Source organism: Vulpes vulpes, chromosome 2, assembly GCF_048418805.1.
Source record: "Vulpes vulpes isolate BD-2025 chromosome 2, VulVul3, whole genome shotgun sequence".
Classification (NCBI taxonomy): Eukaryota; Metazoa; Chordata; class Mammalia; order Carnivora; family Canidae; genus Vulpes; species Vulpes vulpes.
The window spans coordinates 7,382,748-7,401,966 of NC_132781.1; the positions used below are offsets into that span (position 1 = coordinate 7,382,748).

The 19,219-nt window shown below is 57.7% G+C and overlaps 1 protein-coding gene and 1 long non-coding RNA gene across 2 annotated transcripts in view; one reads left to right on the forward strand and one right to left on the reverse strand.

Moving 5' to 3' along the window:
- The window catches only part of SDK2 (sidekick cell adhesion molecule 2), a 259,178-nt gene that overhangs the window by 90,035 nt on the left and 149,924 nt on the right, over positions 1-19,219 (forward strand). The gene's annotated exons all lie outside the window — the stretch shown is intronic.
- Positions 11,477-16,249, reverse strand: LOC140597689 (uncharacterized). Its single transcript, XR_011999536.1, has 3 exons — positions 16,121-16,249; positions 15,212-15,857; positions 11,477-14,145 (listed from the first exon to the last, which is right to left on the reverse strand). It is a non-coding gene; the product is annotated as an uncharacterized lncRNA (long non-coding RNA).

Consider the following 19,219-nt stretch of genomic DNA (forward strand, 5'->3'; position numbering starts at 1 on the left):
AGCTATCAAAGGTAAAGCTCATCGACACCAGGAGGGAGTGAAGTTAGACACAGAGAAGCATGCGCACGTGGTATGTGGTATGCGTGTGCACGCACATGTGTGCATGCGTGTGAAATGTTCCTTCCCACTGGTCTTTGAGGATTACAACAAACCAGGCCACCCTTGTTGAGGGACCTTCTGAGGTCGTGGAAACTATCAGATCATCAAAAATGAAGAAATCTGAGAAACTGTCACAGTCCATAAGAGCCTAAGGAGACGTGATGACCAAATATAATGTGGCGTCCTGGACGGGATCCCGGAACAGAAAAAGGACATGCAGAAAACACTAGAAAAGAAGCTTAATAGATTATGTAGGGATCCCTGGGTGGCGCAGCGGTTTGGCGCCTGCCTTTGGCCCAGGGCGTGATCCTGGAGACCCGGGATCGAATCCCACGTCGGGCTCCCGGTGCATGGAGCCTGCTTCTCCCTCTGCCTATGTCTCTACCTATCTCTCTCTCTCCCTGTGTGTGTGACTATCATAAATAAATAAAAAATTAAAAAAATAAAATAAACACACCAGAAGGCTTTAAAAAAAAAAAAAAAAGATTATGTAGGTGATATAGCCTACTTAATAAGGAGGGATCTGGTCCCTTATTTTCGACAAAGGTACCATCGGAATGTAAGAGACGTGAGCCCCGGGGGCGGCTGGTTGACTCAGTCAGAACCCTCTGAACCCAGGGCGTGATCCTGGGGCCCCGGGATCGAGTCCCACATCGGGCTCCCCGCAGGGAGCCTGCTTCTCCCTCTACCTGTGTCTCTGCCTCTCTTTGTGTGTCTCTCATGAATAAATAAAATCTTTATTTAAAAATCTAGAACTATCCTAACATGAGAGTTTCCTTCAGCAGCACCACCACCTAATGCCCACTCCTGCCAGGACTGAGTGAGGGGCTTCTGTGTTCCCGTCTCAGCTTTGTTTCGGACTTTAACCCGTGTGTGACGCAGACACGGTAGCGTTTCCCCAGACCTTGCCTCCGTGTCTGGTGGATTCCCGACTGTGTAGCGAGGCCACCAGGAGCGAGGAGGCAGGGTGCCTGGTAGCTAGGAGTGGGGACCCTGGCGGCACCGCGTCTCGGCAGCTGCCTACCAGGGGCCTTGCTGAGCAAGCCACCTAATCTGAGCCCCGTTTCGTCTGAACCTCAGTTTTGTTTGGGAAACTGTAAAGCTCCGGGAGGGGCCCAGCCTGTTGTCGACGTGTGTTGGATGGAGGTTCTGGATCTCCCCTTATGCATGTGTCCGCTCTTGTGCCCAGGGCCATGTCTGTGTAATCCCTGAGGCCTGCCTACCAGAGGCGGTCCTGAGGGCTTGGTCAGAGTTCTCTGGTGGCTACAGGCAGCCCAGCCCCATGCCGGAGAAGTAGCCGAGAACCCTTCCCTTGTTGTGATTCAGCAAGTTGGGATGTCGTTGGGCACCTGCCTGCTGCCCTGACCCCTCCTTCTACCTTCCCATCCTTCAGTGGAATGATTCACTCATCTGTCCATCCATCCATCCATCCATCTATCTATCCATTTGTCCTTCCATCTATCTGTCCATCCCTCCATCCCTCCATCCACCCATCCATCCACCTGTCCATCCTTCCATCTATCCATCCATCCATCCATCCATCCACTCATTCATCTATCCATCTATCCCTCCACCCATCCATCTGTCCATCTCTGTCATCCACCCATCCATCCATCCATCCATCTGTCCATCTGTCCGTCTGTCCATCCATCTATCCATCCATCCATCCATCCATCCATCCATCCATCCATCTGCCTATCCATTTGTCCTTCCATCTATCTGTCCATCCATCCATCCATCCATCCACACATCCATCTGTCCATCCATTCATCTGTTCATCTATCCATCCATCCCTCCATCCACCCATCTGTCATCCATACATCCATCCACCCATCCATCCATCTGTCCATCCACTCATTCATCTATCCATCTATCCCTCCACCCATCCGTCTGTCCATCTCTGTCATCCATCCATCCATCCATCTGTCCATCTGTCCGTCTGTCCATCCATCTATCCATCCATCCATCCATCCATCCATCTGCCTATCCATTTGTCCTTCCATCTATCTGTCCATCCATCCATCCATCCATCCATCCACACATCCATCTGTCCATCCATTCATCTGTTCATCTATCCATCCATCCCTCCATCCCTCCATCCACCCATCTGTCATCCGTACATCCATCCACGCATCCATCCATCTGTCCATCCACCCATTCATCTATCCATCCATCCGTCTATCCATCCATCCATCCGTCCATCCACTCATTCATCTATCCATCTATCCCTCCACCCATCCGTCTGTCCATCTCTGTCATCCATCCATCCATCCATCCATCTGTCCTTCTATCCATCCATCTATCCATCCATTTGTCCATCCATCCATCCACTTCACTCCTTTGTTCACCGAACACCTTCTTTGTGCCAGACCACAGAAGGAGGTTCTGGTTTTACTCCAAGGGCAGTGGGGGGGCCATGGCAATGCGGGGTTTTTTAAAGAAATTTCTTGGGGTAAAAGATACACATAACATAAAATTTACTATTTTTATTGTTTCTTTCCAGTTGGAGTAGAATTGCTGCGCAATATTATTAGCTTTAGGGTACAACATAGAGATTTGACAATTACACACTGTACGTACGGAAGCTCACCGCAATAAGCGTAGTTGCTTATTTTAGCCATTTTGAGGTGGACATGTCAGGGGCACTGAGTACACGCACACTGTGTGCCACCATTCCTGCCACCACCCCTGGAGCTTCTCTCATCTTCCCAAACTGAAAGTCTGTCCCCGCAACACCAACGCCCCCCTCTCTTCCCTGCAGCCTCTGGCATCCACCGCTCTACCTCGTGTCGCCGTGGGTTTGACTGCTGTAGCTACCTCATGTCAGTGGATTCACACAGGACTTGTCCTTTGGGGACAGCTTATTTCCCTGAGCATACTGCTGTCCTCAAGCTTCATCCATGTTGTAGCAGGTGTCACGATTTCCTTCCTTTTTAGGCCTGAATAATACCCCATCATACGGACAGAACACATTTTATTTCTCCATTTATCCATCGATGGATGTCTTGGGTCGCTCGCCCCTCTTGGCTACTGGGAATAAGGCTGCTGTGAACATGGGTGTGCACAGACCTCCTAGAGGCTCTGCTTTTGGGTCTTTGGAGCATATACCCAGATGTGGAATTATAGGACCCAATAGAAATTGGGATGGCGTGAAGCTGGGGAGCATACTGGGCTCGTTTGCTAGCTTTTTACTAGGCTCGGAGTTATTGAAGGAATCAAATCGGGAACAGAACGTGCTCTTGGGACTTGTATGAGTTTCCTGGGGCTTCCGTATCAAAGTACCACAAGCTTTGTGGCTTAAAACAACAGAAGTTTCTTGTCTCGCAGTTCCAAAAACCAGAAGTCTGGATTCAAGGTGTCAGCAGAGCCACGGTCCCCCGAGACCTGGAGACAATCCTCTTTCACCCCTTCCCCGCTTCTGGGCAACCCTTGGCATTCCCTGGTTCACCGCAGCATCCCCCTAGACTCTGCCGCTGTACTCACACGGCCTCTGCCCCGTGTGTCTGGGTCCAGATCCCCGTCTTCTTAGAAGGACACTAGTCATGCTGGATGAGGGCCCACCTCGATGATCTCATTTTAATTTGGTTACGTCTGCAGAGGCCCTATTTCCAAATAACCTCACAGTCCTAGGTCCCAGGGGTGGGGGCCTTCAGTAGAGCTGTCTCGGGGACACAATGCAACTCATAACAGGACTCTTGTTCCCACCCAGACAAAAAGGCTTTGTAGCCTTGGGGCCGTGATGCTTTTTTTCACCGAAGGGGCCTGGACCCGAGGCCCAGCCACCCTGTACGCGCCCCCGCAGCTAGCACCACGGCTCCCAGCTCCTGCCGCCTGCCGTCCCGCATCCCTGGCCCCAGCTCCCTCTCCCGGGTCGGCTGTGCTCAGCAGAGCGGGCTTGATCTACGGTGGCAGGTGGGTGGCAGGCGGGCAGGCCGGGTGTTTAATCTCCCTTCCTTCCCGCCCACCCTCGGGGGCTGCCTCCCTGAGACTTCACTTCCCTTCGACGACAAACGATGATTTCTTACTCTCCCATTTATGGTTCTTTTTCCTCCGTAAGGGGCCTGCTCAGCCCATCCGGTGAATGATGGCCAGACAAATTCCAAGCGACAAGGAGATGTCCTGGAAGCTTCTCCTTAGTTCTTTGGGAGATTTGGAGGGGAAGGGGCAGAAGCGGCTTCCTCTCATCTTTGGGGCTGAGGAGGAACTGAAGCAGGGAAGCATGGATGGTGCTTGGGACAGTGTAGGGACCACCCCACCTGCCCTCTGTCTGGCCTTCTTCTGAGGTCACCTGCCTCTTTCATCTTGGGGGGGGGGGGTGGTGGGGAGGATCACTTTACTCTGGATAGCACACCCGGGATGTGCAGTGAGACCAGGTTGGAAACTGATGGGTGGGAATCCAAGCCTCCTCTAAGTTAGAGCAGCAAAGGGGTGGCCCCCAGAGCAGATGGGGATGGCTTGGAGCCCCAGCATCTGGCCCCACTCTGCTTCTCCTGGTCAGCTCCAGGAGATGAGGACACATGACCACAGCATGCCCCCCCAAGTCATTTATGTTTGAGAAGAGGCGGCTGTGGCGTGCAGGGGGTACCCAGTGACCACCCTTCCTGCCCTGCCCCTCCTCCTTGCTGCTGCCCAAGGGATCGTGGCATTTCTCAGGTGCCCGCCCTCCCTGAACGCCCAGTGGGGGCAGGCCCCAGGCCTGGCTATGACTGAGCATCACCCTATTGGACATGATTCATTAGGAGGCCAGACAGTGTTTGGCTCGGCTGCTCATCTTCTCACGTGTCACCCTTACACGTTGACTTATTTATGTATTTATTGAAAAAGCAATCTGTGCTCATTTTAGAACCGGAATTCTGGTTTGAGGCCCTGAGGCCCCAGCATCACATGAGGAGTTTGTGGCAGAAGGCCTTCAGCAAACCCTTTAAAAGGGGCAGAGGGATCGGGGGGGGGGGGGGGGGGGGGGTTGTGGCGGTGGGTGTCAGCAAAGGAGAAATACAGGGAGCCTGGTCCAGGGGCTTCCACCTGGGGAGCCCAATAGACCCTCTGCTGATTCTAAGCTGTGACTTTGGGAAGCTGCTTAAGCTGTGTGTGCCTCAGTTTCTCCAAGTATGAAATGGGTACAGTCATGGCACCTACTTGAGACGAGTGGGTCTGGGTTCTGAGTACATGCCGCAGCCCCAGCACTCACTGACCCCCTTCCTGCCAGGCGCAGCATCCCTGGGAGCTGCGCATCTTCATCATCCGGGTACCAGCCACTTGCCCCCAGGACAAGGTGCCTGCCCATGCACCTGGCCCCTCCGGGGTGCAACTGAGCCATGCCCCCTGCAGAGGTCAGTGGGGCCGCACCCACCCAGCAGCAGGTACCTGGTGCCAGGCAGGGGAGAACAGGGCCCCAGGCCAGGCCCACTTCTTTATTCCCTTCTTTTTTTTTTTTTCTTTTTTTTTTTTTAATTTAATTCCCCTCCTCCCAGCCTCCATTCCCTTCTTTTCAGCCAGTGGCACATTTGTGAATGCAGATGCTGGGTTTTTCTCCTCCGAGGTCATTTGCACTTGTAAGCATAGGTGAAGGTGCCTCCTGGCAAGACAGTGGAGAAGGACTTTAAAGAGGGAATTTAAAGAGGGAGTCAGCGCACCAGGGGAAATGCCATAGAGTTGGGCCACTCAGAAGGGCTCCACCCCTGCTCTGGGGACCTCGTCCCTCCCTTGGTGATTCCTCTCTCTTCCTTCTCTCCCAGGTGGGCACACACACACACCTGCATAGGCTTCAGGCTACTGCAGGAGGACACCCCTCTCCCTCCAAAACAAACCTCCCTTTCTTTCTCTCCCAGCCTCTACCCTTGAGGCCCCACGGCCAACCTCCCTGCCCCTTCCACCCCCCCCCCACCAACCTGCTCTCCATTATCAGATCTGGAGCCGATAAAAGGAGCCCTTATGAGTCGGGTCAATAGATCCAACTCCGGCAGATAAAAGCATGGGGGTTGTGGGAACAAAGCGGAGAACGGAAGGCAGGAGAGGCAGCAGTTGGGGCAGGAGGAGGGGAGCCATGAAGTTCTGAAGGCCCCAAAGCGGAATCACGGACAGATTGAAAATCTGCTTTGATGGCCTCTCCGTTTATCTCCCTCGTTAACAGGCGGGGCCAGTTGGCAGGGGTGAGGGGAACGGGGCAGGAGGCTGGCCGCGTTTCAATTTGATTTCTCGGGGCTTACGATCCATCCTCTCTTTGCATAAAAAGGGATTAATATCGGGGGCTGAGTATTAACTCAACATCCAGACACACACGTGCACACGTGCACACACACACACACACATGCATGCGTGCACACATGCACACACACGCACCGCTATCCCAGGCTGCCAGCTCGGGCAGGCACCACTCCAAGATCCGGCGCCTGTCCCCAAAGCCTCAGGGCGGGCCAGGGCCCCTGCACCCCAGATTTCACTCCTCCCCCCCCAACCCCAGCTGTCCTCCAAGCTCAGAGGAGGCCTACCTGTCCCCATTATGTAAATAAAGTACAGGGCAGTCTTGATCCCTCTGGGAGGGATTAGAGTGTCAGGAAGGGGGAGGGGGGGACCAGGGATGGGGTGGCTGGGCCGCAGCTACCTGCAGGCTGTTCCTAACCTTCCAACGTCAAAGAGGCCCGGCAGCCAAAGAGGCCCGGCAGCCACTTGTCACTTGCCCCCAGCAAGGGCAGGGGTAAGAGCTGGGAGCTAGCTTTGTGCCCCTGAGCTCCCCACTTGTTTGCTCATGGAAAGGGCACACCCCAGCCCCATAGATCTTGGGTGGGAAGAAGTCTGGAGTGATTCTGTGACCCCTCATTAGTTTGGAGGGAGGAGTCTTACCTCTCTGTGATCGACCTAGGCCGTTCTCCCCTTTTCGGAACAGATGTCAGCACACCTGGCCCTGGTGCAGAGAGAGGTGGGGTGCCCAGGTGGCACAGGCCAGGGGGCTTGGAGAGCCTGGGGGGTGGAGAGGTGGGAGGCAGGACCTATACACCCAAGGCCTGTGCTTATCTCTTAACTAGACTGGAGGCAGCTTGGGGTGGAAAGCAAACAAGAAATCAAGTCCTAGCCTTTCCCAAGCTTGGGGAAGGGCCTCTGAGCCCCATAACTCCCGGGTCCTCCCCAAGCACAGGGCCTGGGTGGCGATTGCCTGCTTGCTTTTCTGGCTCTCCCCCAAAGTCAGTGGTCCTCAAAACGTCCCTGGACGGGTGGCAGAGTCACCTGGGGACTTGTTAGAAATGCAGATTGTTCCCTGCTGAATGAGTTGCTCTACAGATGGGGCTCAGCATATCTTTTTCTAACAAGCCCTCCAGGGAATTCAGGTGCTGCTCTGGTCCACTAACCCCATGCAGCCAGGACTGGGGCCTGTGTGCTAGGTAAGCAGAGCACGTGTGATCAAAGGGAAGGGGTCAGGGTCAAAGGGGAGGAATTCAGAAGAAGAGGTGTCCTTACAGGGAGCAAACCTCAGCCCTAGCTGCCCTTCACCCCTCTCCCCTCCCTGAGGCCAGCATCAGCTCATGGACAGTGGCCACCCATGGGCAAAGCAGCTTTGTTTTGCAGGGACTCATCTGGCCTGGGTCAGGTTCCAGAACAGGCCCCTGCCAGTCGCACCCATTGACACTGACAGAGAGATTTCGGCTCCAAGTCCTACTTGGGTGACACGCAGGCGGTGGCAGGCCAGGGCTGGTGCTCACCGTGTGCCTGTCCTTCCCAGTCGCCGTTCGGTGGCATCTGGAATCAGCCACACTGGGAGTGTTTACACCATAGAAATTTGGTAAACATGGCAAATCAGGGCTTTCTGTTTCTCCCGGAGAGAGGGCGGCAAACTGTTGAGCAGCAGGCTACAGACACATGAGGGACAGCGAGGAAGAAGGAACGTGTGTGTGTGTGTGTGTGTGTGTGTGTGTGTGTGTGTGTGTGTGAGATCTCCCAGAGGCAGCCAGCCTGGAGAACACTCCCCCCCACCCCATGCCGTTTCCCCAGGTTCATATCCACTACCAGGCAGCGTGCCAGAAAGAGGGAAGCATCACCTTTGTCCTCACAGCAACCCCGTGAGCGAGACGTTGACACCCCCATTTTACAGATGGGTAAACAAGCCCAGAGAGGCTATGCAGTGTGCCTTAAGCCACACAGTAAGAAGGCGGCAGAGGGGCCGTCACGGCCCAGGCTGTTGGGTCTCCCGTAACCTGTCCCCTCAAGGAAGGCACAGGTGAGAGGTGCGTACGGCCCCTACACAAGTGAGCGCAAGCCCATGGGTTCATCACACACTAGTGAGGGTTTTGAGTTGAGGTCACCTTTGATGCCCTGGCCAGGGCTGCAGGGGTTGACAGCATCTTTGGAGAGGTCACCAGGAGAGGGGTAGAGATGAGATTCCGCTGTTTCCTCAGATGAGCCCCGGCTCATCACACCAAGGCCTGGGCTGGAGACCCTGCGTCTCGGACGCTCCTGGGCCCCCGGGGCCAGCAGCCAGCTGATCTCCTGGGATAACCATCCCCAGGGAGGCCCAGAGGATGCAGAGGACCCCGTGGCCCACAGCCTAGCCAGGAAGGAGAAGGGAATTTGGGGGAATAGCAGCTTCTTCCTCTGAGATGAGAGGAGGGGAAGTCAGGGCCCAGGCTCTCAGCTCTGGGCTGTCATGCAAAAGGATGGTTTCAGTTGAGGCTGCCCATGGGCCACAGAGATTTCTCTCGGATGCAGTCACACCTCCTCACCCTGAGCCAGGGAGCCAGCACCAAGACCCCTTCCCCGCACCCCTCACCCGGTACCCCAAAGGCCCTGCTGAGGCCCGATCTCTGGCCTGCCCCTCAGGACAGGGCGCCCCGGGCCCCCGCTCCATCCAGTGCCATCCCCACTGAGTCAGGGGTGACTTTTGGTCCCACCCTCCTCGTCCCAACCTCACACATTCATGCACCAGCTCGGTGAGGATTTCCCAAGTCTTTACCCTGAGCTGGGCACCACCGCGTGCCGTCCTGGGGTCCCAGGTCCAAGAACAGACCCCCCAGGCCTTCTGGGGCTCCGTGGAAGAGGAGGAGCGAAGAGGAAGACGAGGTGGGGAAGGAGGAGGCGAGGGAGGGGATGGGAGGAGCAGGAGCAGGAGCCGAATGGCACCTTGGCTCCTGGCTCCGAGCGGAGGTACAGATGTTGCCCGATTGCTGCGCTCCTCCGGCTGCCGTGTTGTGTTTGGAAAGTGATGAATTTCAGCACCAGCTAATTAGTCTCTAATTAGCAAGTGGAGTGTAAACAATCACAACAGATGGGGGAGAAAAGGCATTAGCAATAATGACCGTTCTTCTGGGGTGCCGTCTCAGAGAGGCACTTCCTTGAAGGTGCTGGAGGGCAACCTGGAGGTGGGGCCCGGCGGTCCCTGCTGGTGACAGGTGCCGTGGGATCGGGGATCGCAGGGGCCCTCAGAGGAGGTGCTGGTTGGTGTCTGTGTGGAGGGCAGGCCTGGGGCACCGACCATCCGTAGCTGGGGGAGCCCACGCAGCAGCACAGAGCCCCCTGGGACGTGAGCTTGCGACCCGAGGGGAGCCCCTGTGGATGTGACGTGGTCCAGAATGTTGATTCGGAGCCGGGAGCCTCGCATCCTCGGGCCTTGGGGTTTCCTAGACCTTTTACGCTCTTGCTGGGGACACACACCTGTGTTGCTGGCCACTGCCCAGTGACCAGACCGACTGCCAGGAGATGCGCTCGCCTGCCCTGGGGATGTCACCCTTCCGGGCTCGGCAGCCCGCCTCTGGAGCCAGGCCAGGCCACTGTGCCAACGGGCACAAGTCAGCCCTGGGGCGCCGGAGCGTGCCCTGGCTCCTCGCCTGCCTGGCTCCGGGGCCACAGGGCCAGAGAAGCTGAGGAACTGGGCCGGGATGTGGCGGCTGGCACAGCCCCATCCGCACCACCAGCTGTCCCTGAAAGGGACACCGGAGGTCTGGTCGGTGCCTTGCTCGGCAGAGTGAGGCTCTGCCCGCATCCCGTGGGGACACCAGGGTTACCCCAGGGACCGGGCGGGGGGTGGCTCAGGCTCTGAGAGAGGTGACAACGAGGAGAGGCGTCCAGGGAGATGGCAAGAAGGACCAACACAGAACCTGAAAGGAGAGAGAAGGCCCTTTGATGTTTATGCTCCTCTTTATTAAAGACCTTAATTTTGAAATAGGGTCTTTGCAGATATCTTAAGTTGAGGTCATATGGGATTAGGGTGGGCCCTACTGTCTGGGCAAAGTATGGTGCTGAGGACACGCAAGAGCTCACTGGCCTGCCCCCTGCCCCTGGGGGGCCTGGGCTGACGATGGACTGCCTGACCCCCAGCCCCACCCCACCCCGGGCTGAGCCCGTCTTCTTCCTCCTTCTCTGGAAAGTGACTCCAGGGCCCAGCCTCAGGCTCTTTCCCTGCGGGGACAGGAGGGAGCCCCCAGCCCTCTCTTTCCTTGGAAGAATTGTCCTCTCTGCAGCTGCCATTAGGGGCCTAATTAACAGCCTTGTTGTCTCATCAGCCTGGCAGGCAGCATTGGTAAGAAGGGCAGTTTCACTGTCTGGCAACATTATCCCAGCCCTGGCAACTTGTTAGCGGAGCTGGTCCCATCCGCCCTGGCTCCTGGAGGAAGCAGCTTCTCTCTGGAGGGCGGCCTCCTGCCCCCCGAGTTCGATTCTCGAGAGACACCTGCAGCCTGACTTTGTGGCCTGGGCCTCACGCTTGGAGATGTCCCTGGGTGTCACTTGGGCTGGGGCATGGGGTGGTGATAGCCCCTCAGCCAACATGGATTGAGGGCCTCCACCATGGTGGGCAGGTGGGCAGGCCCTAGAGTATGGACACTGGGGGGTTCTCAACCTCCAGATTGCTGACATTTGAGCCGGGCCCTCCTTTGTCGTGGGGGCCCTCCTGTGCAGGGTGGCACGTATGCAGCATCCCCGACCTCACCCCATGGGACACCAGGAGGACACCCCCTGCCGGTGTGATAACCACAAATATCTGTGGACATTGCCAAGTGTCCCCTGGGGGTGAGGCCCCTGGTTGAAAAGCGCTGGCCTAGGGAGAGAGGCAAATGCACGAAGAGAACATCCTGAGGCCTGATGGTGGAGGTAACAATGTTTAGCTAGAGATGAGCACTCTCTGGGTAGGGGATGGGGGGGGCTGTCGGTGCAGCAGTGCCCAGTGAAGGGGGGCAAGGAAGAGTCAGACGGTGGGTTAATAGGAACAAAGACGCAGGGGTAAGGCTGTGTGGTTTGGTAGGAAACCACAGGTTGCTGAGTTCTCCCACTTAACCAGTATTTCCAGAACACCCACCATGTCTCTGGCATGACAAAAAGGGCCTTGTGTTCCTTGTGAAGGAGTGTTTTATCCTATATGCAGTGGGTACCACTGGAGGAATTGAAGCAGGAAGCACATGGTTAGAAATCCCTTTAATTAAGTAGATCAAGCTAATGACTGATGGCCAGGAGGCCAGGAAGGGCTCAGCAGACAAAATCTAGATCAGAGAGGAAAGGAGATGGGACCAGGTGGCTTGTAGTCAAAGGAGCATCTGGGTGGGTGATGGGATGGGGGACAGGGAGGAGATGAAAGTGACGGCCACCGTGCTTCCGGCTTGGACCGCCTGAGCGACACCACTCACTGTACTAGAGCGTGAGGACGCTACAGGCCTGCAGAGACCCCAGTTCAGCTTTGGATATTTGAAACGTTTGCACCAGGACGTCAGCAGAACACAGCTGGTTCATTCGAGCAAAGGCCGAGCAGCATGAGCATCCCAAGCAGTGGCTGCCACAAGCACGGGAATGGCAAGGATCAGAACAGAGATCTGGGAACCCCAACACTTCGGAGCCCGAGGAAGAAGAAGAGCAAACCCAGGAGGCAGGGAAGTCAGAGGAGAACCAGAAGAAGGCCATGGAAACCCAGGTTTGCAGAGTTTCGGGGAGAGAGTGGTTGGCTTGGCCAGACGCCATGGGCAGATCCAATGAGACTCCAGGGATGGTGGTGAGGCGAAGGAATCTGATGCCCCCGGTCAGAGAAGAGAGACAGGGCTACCTTTTCCCATGGGGTGTTGATAGCCAGAAGCTTTACCAGGAGTTGCAAGGGGTGTATGGTGGTTCCCACTAGCACTTGACTAACGTGGTTCCATTCTGAAGATTAACATGGCGCCATGACATTTGGTAAGACTGACGGGGACGGGGTCCAGCTACGTGAAAACAGGACTACGACACAGAGTGAAAGGGGGGCAGACGGTGGCACCCTTTTCATACCACTGTTCCCATCCAACCTACAGTGTAGGCCCCACCCCACCCCACCCTGCCCTACAGCCTCCCCCTCCATCCACCCCCCAGCGTTTCCGGGTTATGGATACTCCCCGGATGCTAGACACAAGAGTATGGACGCCAGAGAGGAACCGAGGAGCTGGAACAGAGCATGAAGAAACGCGTTCCCACCTCTCCAAGCTAGAATGGGACACGGTGGAAGGATGGTTCTGCTCTCTCCCTCTCCACCTCTGTACACCAGGCAGGGAGGGATGGGTCCGGTTCTTGTGGCTGCCGTAGCAAGTTGCCACACATGTGCTGGCTTCAAACAACAGGAATGGATTGCCTCACAGTTCTGGAGCCAGAGGTCCAAAAGCAAGAGGTCTGGTTCCTTCCGGAGCTCCTGATACAGGCCTCTTCTGTGCATCTTCTCCCTTCTGGGGGTTGGCAGCCATCTTCAACGTTCCTCGGCCCGTAGGCGTGTTTCTCTCACCTCCGCCTCGGTCTTCACGTGGCCTTCTTCCCTGTGCGCCTCTCCGCGTCTTCACGCAGTCTTCGAAGGACACCAGTCATTCGATTTAGGGCCCGCCCTAGTCCCATATGACCTCAACTTATCTACAAAGACCCAATTTCAAAATCAAGGTCACAGTCTAAGGTTCCAGGTGGATATGGATTTGGGGGGCAGCGGAGGGGGGCAAGCCTTCTCTTGGCCAACTTCCTACTCTGTCTTACTCAACTATCATACCACTCTTCATCGGGAGGTTGCTACCTCCAGTTTCAGATGAGAAAACTGAGGCACAGAGCCGGGGTGAAGGAATATTCCAGGCTCCCAGCTCAGGGAGGTGGAGGCAGGCCCAAGCGAAATCCCTGTGCGGTCCAGTCGCGTCTCTCTGGCACACCTCAGCGGCCCCCACCTCCCCGCTCCTTGCAGGGCACCTTACAGCTAAGCCACTTCCTCTGCCCGGAATCGTCTCCCTGGACAGGGAGATGTTTTCCCTCCACGACTTGAAAGGAAGCTAAATCCCCAAGAGGAAATATTTACAGAAGGCTCAAGTGGACAAAATTGTGTAAGAAGACTCAGGCAAGAGGGAAAGAGGGAGCAAGGCCCAGGAGAGACACCCAGGGGAGCTGCAGAAATTAGGGAGAGTTCGGGGGGGCTGCTCCCTCGGCTCCCCCCACCTGTGCCCGGGGGGGAGCAAAGGGGAACGGAGGTACTGGTTGGTCCATGAGTGATCTGGGACAGGGCATGGCCAGAGGGGCTCTCCTCTCACCCAGAAATAAAAGCTTCGACCTTGAGGGGGATGGATGAATGGGGAGCGCGTGGGTGAGCCACGGAGAGATTGATCCGCAGCCGCTGCCGCGCATGATGGCTCTGCAGCGTCCGAGGCAGCGGAGGGTGGGAGAGCCATAGCGCACGGGGTGGGGCGGGGGGGCTCCGCCGCGGAGGGAGGAGGAGCAGAAAGGCAGGGCTCGGGGCAGTGAGGCCCCCCTGGCTGTGCCTGTTGGGGCTCTCCAGCTGGCTGCCCCCCACCCCGTGGGCTCTTCCTAGGAGCAGTGGGGCGCTGCCCCGTGTGCCCACAGCCAGGTCGCCCCAGCCCTGCCCTCCATGGGGACTAGTGTTGGGGTGCACCCTCCCGGTTCTTGAACCGTCTTATTCACTCGGGACTCGAAGGAGGTGGTAGGTCGCCTTGGGATGGGAGTGTGGGCCGTGGACTTGGCCAGTCGCGGGTGTGGACCCCTCCCTCGCCGCTCGGTCCCGCGTGATCTTGGGCAGATCCCAGCCTGCTGCACTGCTGCTTCCCCATCTGTTAGAGGGCCAGTCATGACCTTGAAGGGTGATTGCATCAATTTGGTGAGATGTGCGCCTAGAGCACCTGGGACAACCTGGCAGGACGTGAGCGCTCCCGCCCCATGCTCTGCCCTCCTGCCTGCCTGCGACGTCCCCGCGGTGCCCGGAGCCCCAGTGGCCCCGGGGCTCCCCCCGCATGGCTCCTCCCGCCCCTCTGAGGCACCCAGCCCCCCTGCTCTGGGTTCCAGACCTGGATAACCCGCCCCCCCCGGCCCCGGACATCCAGCAGGCCACAACATACCCAAAATGTGAATTCGGGTTTAGCGTTTGGGTCTCAGGAAGTGGCACCATCACCCCTGATGCTCTCCTTCAGACAAAGCCGCCCTACTCCTCTGGTGCCTGGGGGCTCAGTGGCTTAAGCATCTGCCTTCAACTCAGGTCATGATCTCGGGGTCCTGGGATTGAGCCCCACATTGGGCTCCCTGTTCAGCGGGGAGCCTGCTTCTCCCTCTCCCTCTGCTCCTCCATCCCGCTTGTGCACACAAGCGTTCTCTCTTTCTTGCAAATAAATGATTTTTTTTTATTTTAAAAATAAAAATAAATAAATAGCTCCCCAGTCCCCATACTTCCCTCCACCCGTACAGCCATCACCAGGGTCCAAGCTAAATCCCCTCTTCTCTCCCCCACGTCCTCTCTCTCTGGGCAGGAAGTATTTCCCCCAGGCCTGGAAGAAAGCTAAGCCAGCCCCCCCCACCCCCAGAGGATGCATTTCTCCGAAGAGCTCGTCTCTCCCTGGACCCGTAGCCAGCAGCCCCCAGCCGCACTCTGGCTCCCGCTCTCACCTCCTTCCTCCCAGGCCCCCTCGCACCACCAGAGAGACACAGAGAACTGCAGACCTGGTCATGTCGCTTCTGTGGGTTCCTGCTTCCCCGGGGAGGGGGTGTGGGGAGTCCGGGTCAGTTCCCCTCACTCCATCTCCTTCTCCTCTCTTCCCCTCGCCTCCAGGGCTCCAGCCACAGGGGCTCCCTTCCCAATCCTAGCCTGACTTGGACGGGCCAGGCTTCCTGTCCCTTCAGACTCAGGCACACCTGCTCCTGCTCTTACCTGGCTTCGGTCTTGGCTGGCATGTCACCTCTGGGGGCGGCGATGGGGGTCCCTCCTTCGTGTTCTGTGTGTGCCCATCACCGCCTAAACCTTGCTGTCACGAACCTTCGTTCTTGCAGTCCCCGGTGTAATGCCTGCATGTCTTGGCAGAAGCTAGGCTTCGCAAGCTCAGGGACTGCCTGGTCCTGCTCCTCACTGTGTCCCACTGCGTCCCAGCCTGGCCTGGTGCAGAGCTGACGGTCCAGTGCCTCTGGGTTCATCAGCACGCGAAAGACTCACATGAAGCCTCCTTCCTCCATGGAGCTCCTTGACTGCACCCCCTGCCTGCCGCCCCCCTACCGCGTGCCCAGTGCACCTGGTTCCTGCATCTGCAGGTGCTGCGGGGCCCCCCCTCCCCTCCCCGATGCCTCACACCATTAGTCATCACTGCCCTTGTGAGTCCTATCTCTCCAGCCAGCCCGCAGGGCCTCGCAGGGCCTGCCCATAGTCAGTGTTCATGGAGCAGGCGAGGGCAGCCTGATGAGTCATGACCTTGAGACCGTCTGTGCTGAGAAGGTCCGTCCTCCTCCCCCATCAGGGGTCATTCAGCGGCCCTCCCCACAGCTTCTCTGTCTTCTCCAGCTGGGGCTGACTGTCCTCTGGGAGACTGAAAACAAAATAAATAGCATCGAGAGCGCAGCGGGGCCGCGCCAGCCCCGAGTGAGCCCCCCAGGGCCGACGTACCCGCACACACACATGCACACACACACTCAGAATCTCCTGTGCCTCCCTACCCCCTGCAGGGTGACACCCAGACTCCGTAGCCCCATGTGCAAGCCCCTCGTTCTCTGGGCCCCTGGCCCTTGCCATTCATTCATGCCAAGACCGACAGCTGTGGCAGGCGCCAGCTCTGCATTTTCTCCTCCTTACCTGGCCACAGTCTGGTGACGCAGGTACTATCATCCCGCATCACTCTCCTCAAATGAGGAGAACAGCTTGGAGGGGCTCAGCGATTTGCCCAAGGTCATGCAGCTCCTCGCTGGAGAAGCCAGGGCTCGCGTCCAAGTTCATCCCACACATCCCGCCCGCCGGCCCGGCCGCAGTGCCAGCCAGCCTCCTCTCCCGCCTCACGGCCCACACCCCTGCACTCTCCCTCCCCATCAGGCCCAACACCCAGAGTTCCCAGAAGCCACAGTTCCTGGGTGGCTTCCCAGATTTGGCACCAGTGACTCCCTGTGCCCTCGAGTTTTCCTGCAGCCCCCCACCTGGCGCACGTCCTGCTTTGCCTTCAGAGGGCGACTGGGGGCACCTGCCCTGATGGTCCTTCGTGGCCTGGGAGCCGTGGTTGCGCTGGAGGCAGATGTACCACGGGCTTCACTCTGTTGTGTCTGGTGGCTCAGCCTCCCGCGGGTTCCTCTGGGCGGGACGGCTCCGGGGAAGGAGTGAACGAGCTTGAGTGAATGAGCAAAGTGCACGCTCTGCGTGGTGCTTGAGGCCAAGAGCATTTGGGCAACATGGGCAGCAAGAATCTAGGGGGGAAATGGGGGCCGTGAGCCAGGGGAAGCAGGGAGGCGGTGAGTGCTAGGGTGCAGGGGGGTGGAGGGGAGTCGAGGGCATGGCCGAGGGTCAGGAGGCCCCTGCACCCTGGAGGCTGGCCACCCCCTCCCTCCTCCTCCTCCCCCTCCCCGCTCGTCGCTCTGCAAGCTCTGTTCCCGCTCTTTCCCCCTCTCCATCTTGCCTTCTCATTCATCCTTTTGACGGTCTTCCGTGGGGCTTTTTCGGACCACATGTTTTATCCCTTGTCACCAGCCAAACAGCCCTATTATATTAATTTATTGTCCTTTCCGGTAACTTGAAGCCTTCCTGGAAACCCCTCCTTTCCCATGCCGGGTCTGCCCATTGCCAAACCACAGCTCCCAGCTTGCCCTCCTGCTCCCCGAGCCCGGGCACGGCTGGACAGTGGGCAGAGGTCTCCTGCGACCGTCCTGGCCTCGGCCCTTTGACGGCAGCTTCTGGGGACCTGCACCCTCCTTGTATCAGTTCCCCCCGGGAGCCTCTCTTGGGTCCCACCCTGCTGGTGACGAGACCCCCATCCCTCCTGGTTTCTTGCCCCAAGTGCCATCTCTTGCTTACTCCTGACTCCCCTGTGCTGTGTGTCATGGTCTGCCCTCTGCCAGAGACCTGGCCCTGCTCTTTGCCCTGTGACCCCTGGCCAGCCCAGTTCTGAGCATGGGAACTTCATGCTCATCGTAGGAGATGGAACTCTTACCTTCACCTCTGAGATTTGTGCCCGATGATGGCGTGCCGCGAGACGGCTCCATCACCCTTCAAGCCACTTTCCACATTAGAGCAGAAGGTGCGTGGACTTTGGAGACAGACAGCCCTGCATGCAAATCCCAGCGCCCACCCCGGCCTTCGCCGTAGCCAAAGCTAAAATTTACTTCAACGTCTTGGAGCATCTGTTTTTCGATCTGTACAATGGGACGCCGTCCCTACCTGGCTCGGGGACCACACGCAGAACGCACAGAGACACCAGCCTTTGTAACCATGGACAGAGACTGAGCCCGGGGGTGCGGGACCCTGGCTGGGGGCATTGGTGGGGGCAGTCGCTCCTCCAGCCAGGCCAGAAGGGATAGGACAGAAAGCACAGGCCTCCAAGATCACCCTCTCGGGATGGGGGTGTCCCTGCAGGGAAGGGAGGACATGAGCATCTCTCCCACTTCCTGAGCCCACGAGAGCTAAACATCCCATCTGCCACCGTTTCCCCAAATCACCAGCGGAAGGGCAGGGGCTTCGGTTCTGGGAAGGAGGGGAAGCCGCTCTCGTGCGAGGAGGGGCCGGGGGTGGAGGGGTCGTGCTGTTCTTCCCAGAAAGGCTTGGCTTCCGGGGAGTGAATTGGAAATGGCCACGCAGGGCCATCAATCGTGACGGTGCCTCCTGCCAACTTGCCAATCGTGGCGCAGGCCGTCATCGTTAGCCGAGCTCGGCCCCGCGACGGGGCAGCACGTGTGACGTGGTCGTGGGGCCAGGGAGGGCACGTGGATGCCTGCACCGAGGTGACCAGAGAACAGGGGATGTTCATGAACAGGGGCACGTGAAGGGGGCAGGACGGGTGAAGGGTCAGCACAGAGCCCCCGAAAACGAGATTCCCTTCCATTCATGCTTTCATCCATTCTGAGAGGAGGGGCCCCACTCCATGCTGGCAATTTTTGGGGGGTGGGTGATGACGGGGAGGCATCATACACAGGGCCACCAGCCAGGTGGCTCAACGGCAGAAACATCCCATCGCATGCTCTTGGGGGCCAAGGCCAACGTCGATGCCTGCAAGTTGCCAGGAGAACCCTTCCTTCCCTCTTCTGCCTCCTGCTCTTGCCCACCACGCTCACTCCCTTGGCTAGGGCTGCCTCTCGCCCTCTGTGCTCACGTGGCTCTTCCCCATGCGTGTCAGTCAGATCAGGGCCCACTCGTCCGTGATGACCTCACCTTAACTTGATCACGTCTGCAGAAACCTCACTTTACAACAGAGACACAGGCCAGCCCGCAACAGTGTGTACGGCAGGAGTCCAAGAGGGGCATTCCAGAGCACCCCGACCTCGCTCCATCGAGAAGCGTAGATCGGGCTCCTGGGGGCAAAGAGGCTGTCCCTGCATCAGCCAGTCTTCCCCAGTGAAGCCTTCCCCAGGGGTGGAAGCTAGACGTGGAACAGCGCACCTGTTAAGCCCTCGAGCCCGTTTTATAGAAGGGAAGAATGAGGCCAAGAGCTATCAAGTGAGACGGGGTGACCTGGTATCAAAAGCTGGGCTAGGAGCACCTGGGTGGCTCAGCGGTTGAGCGTCTGCCTTCGGCTCGGGTCATGACCCCGGGGTCCCAGGATAGAGTCCCACATCGGGCTCCCTGCATGGAGCCTGCTTCTCCCTCTGCCTTTGTCTCTGCCTCTCTCTCTGCATCTCTCATGAATAAATAAAATCTTTAAAAAAAAAAAAAAAAAAGAAAGAAAGAAAAAGAAAAGCTGGGCTCAAGTCTTTCCTT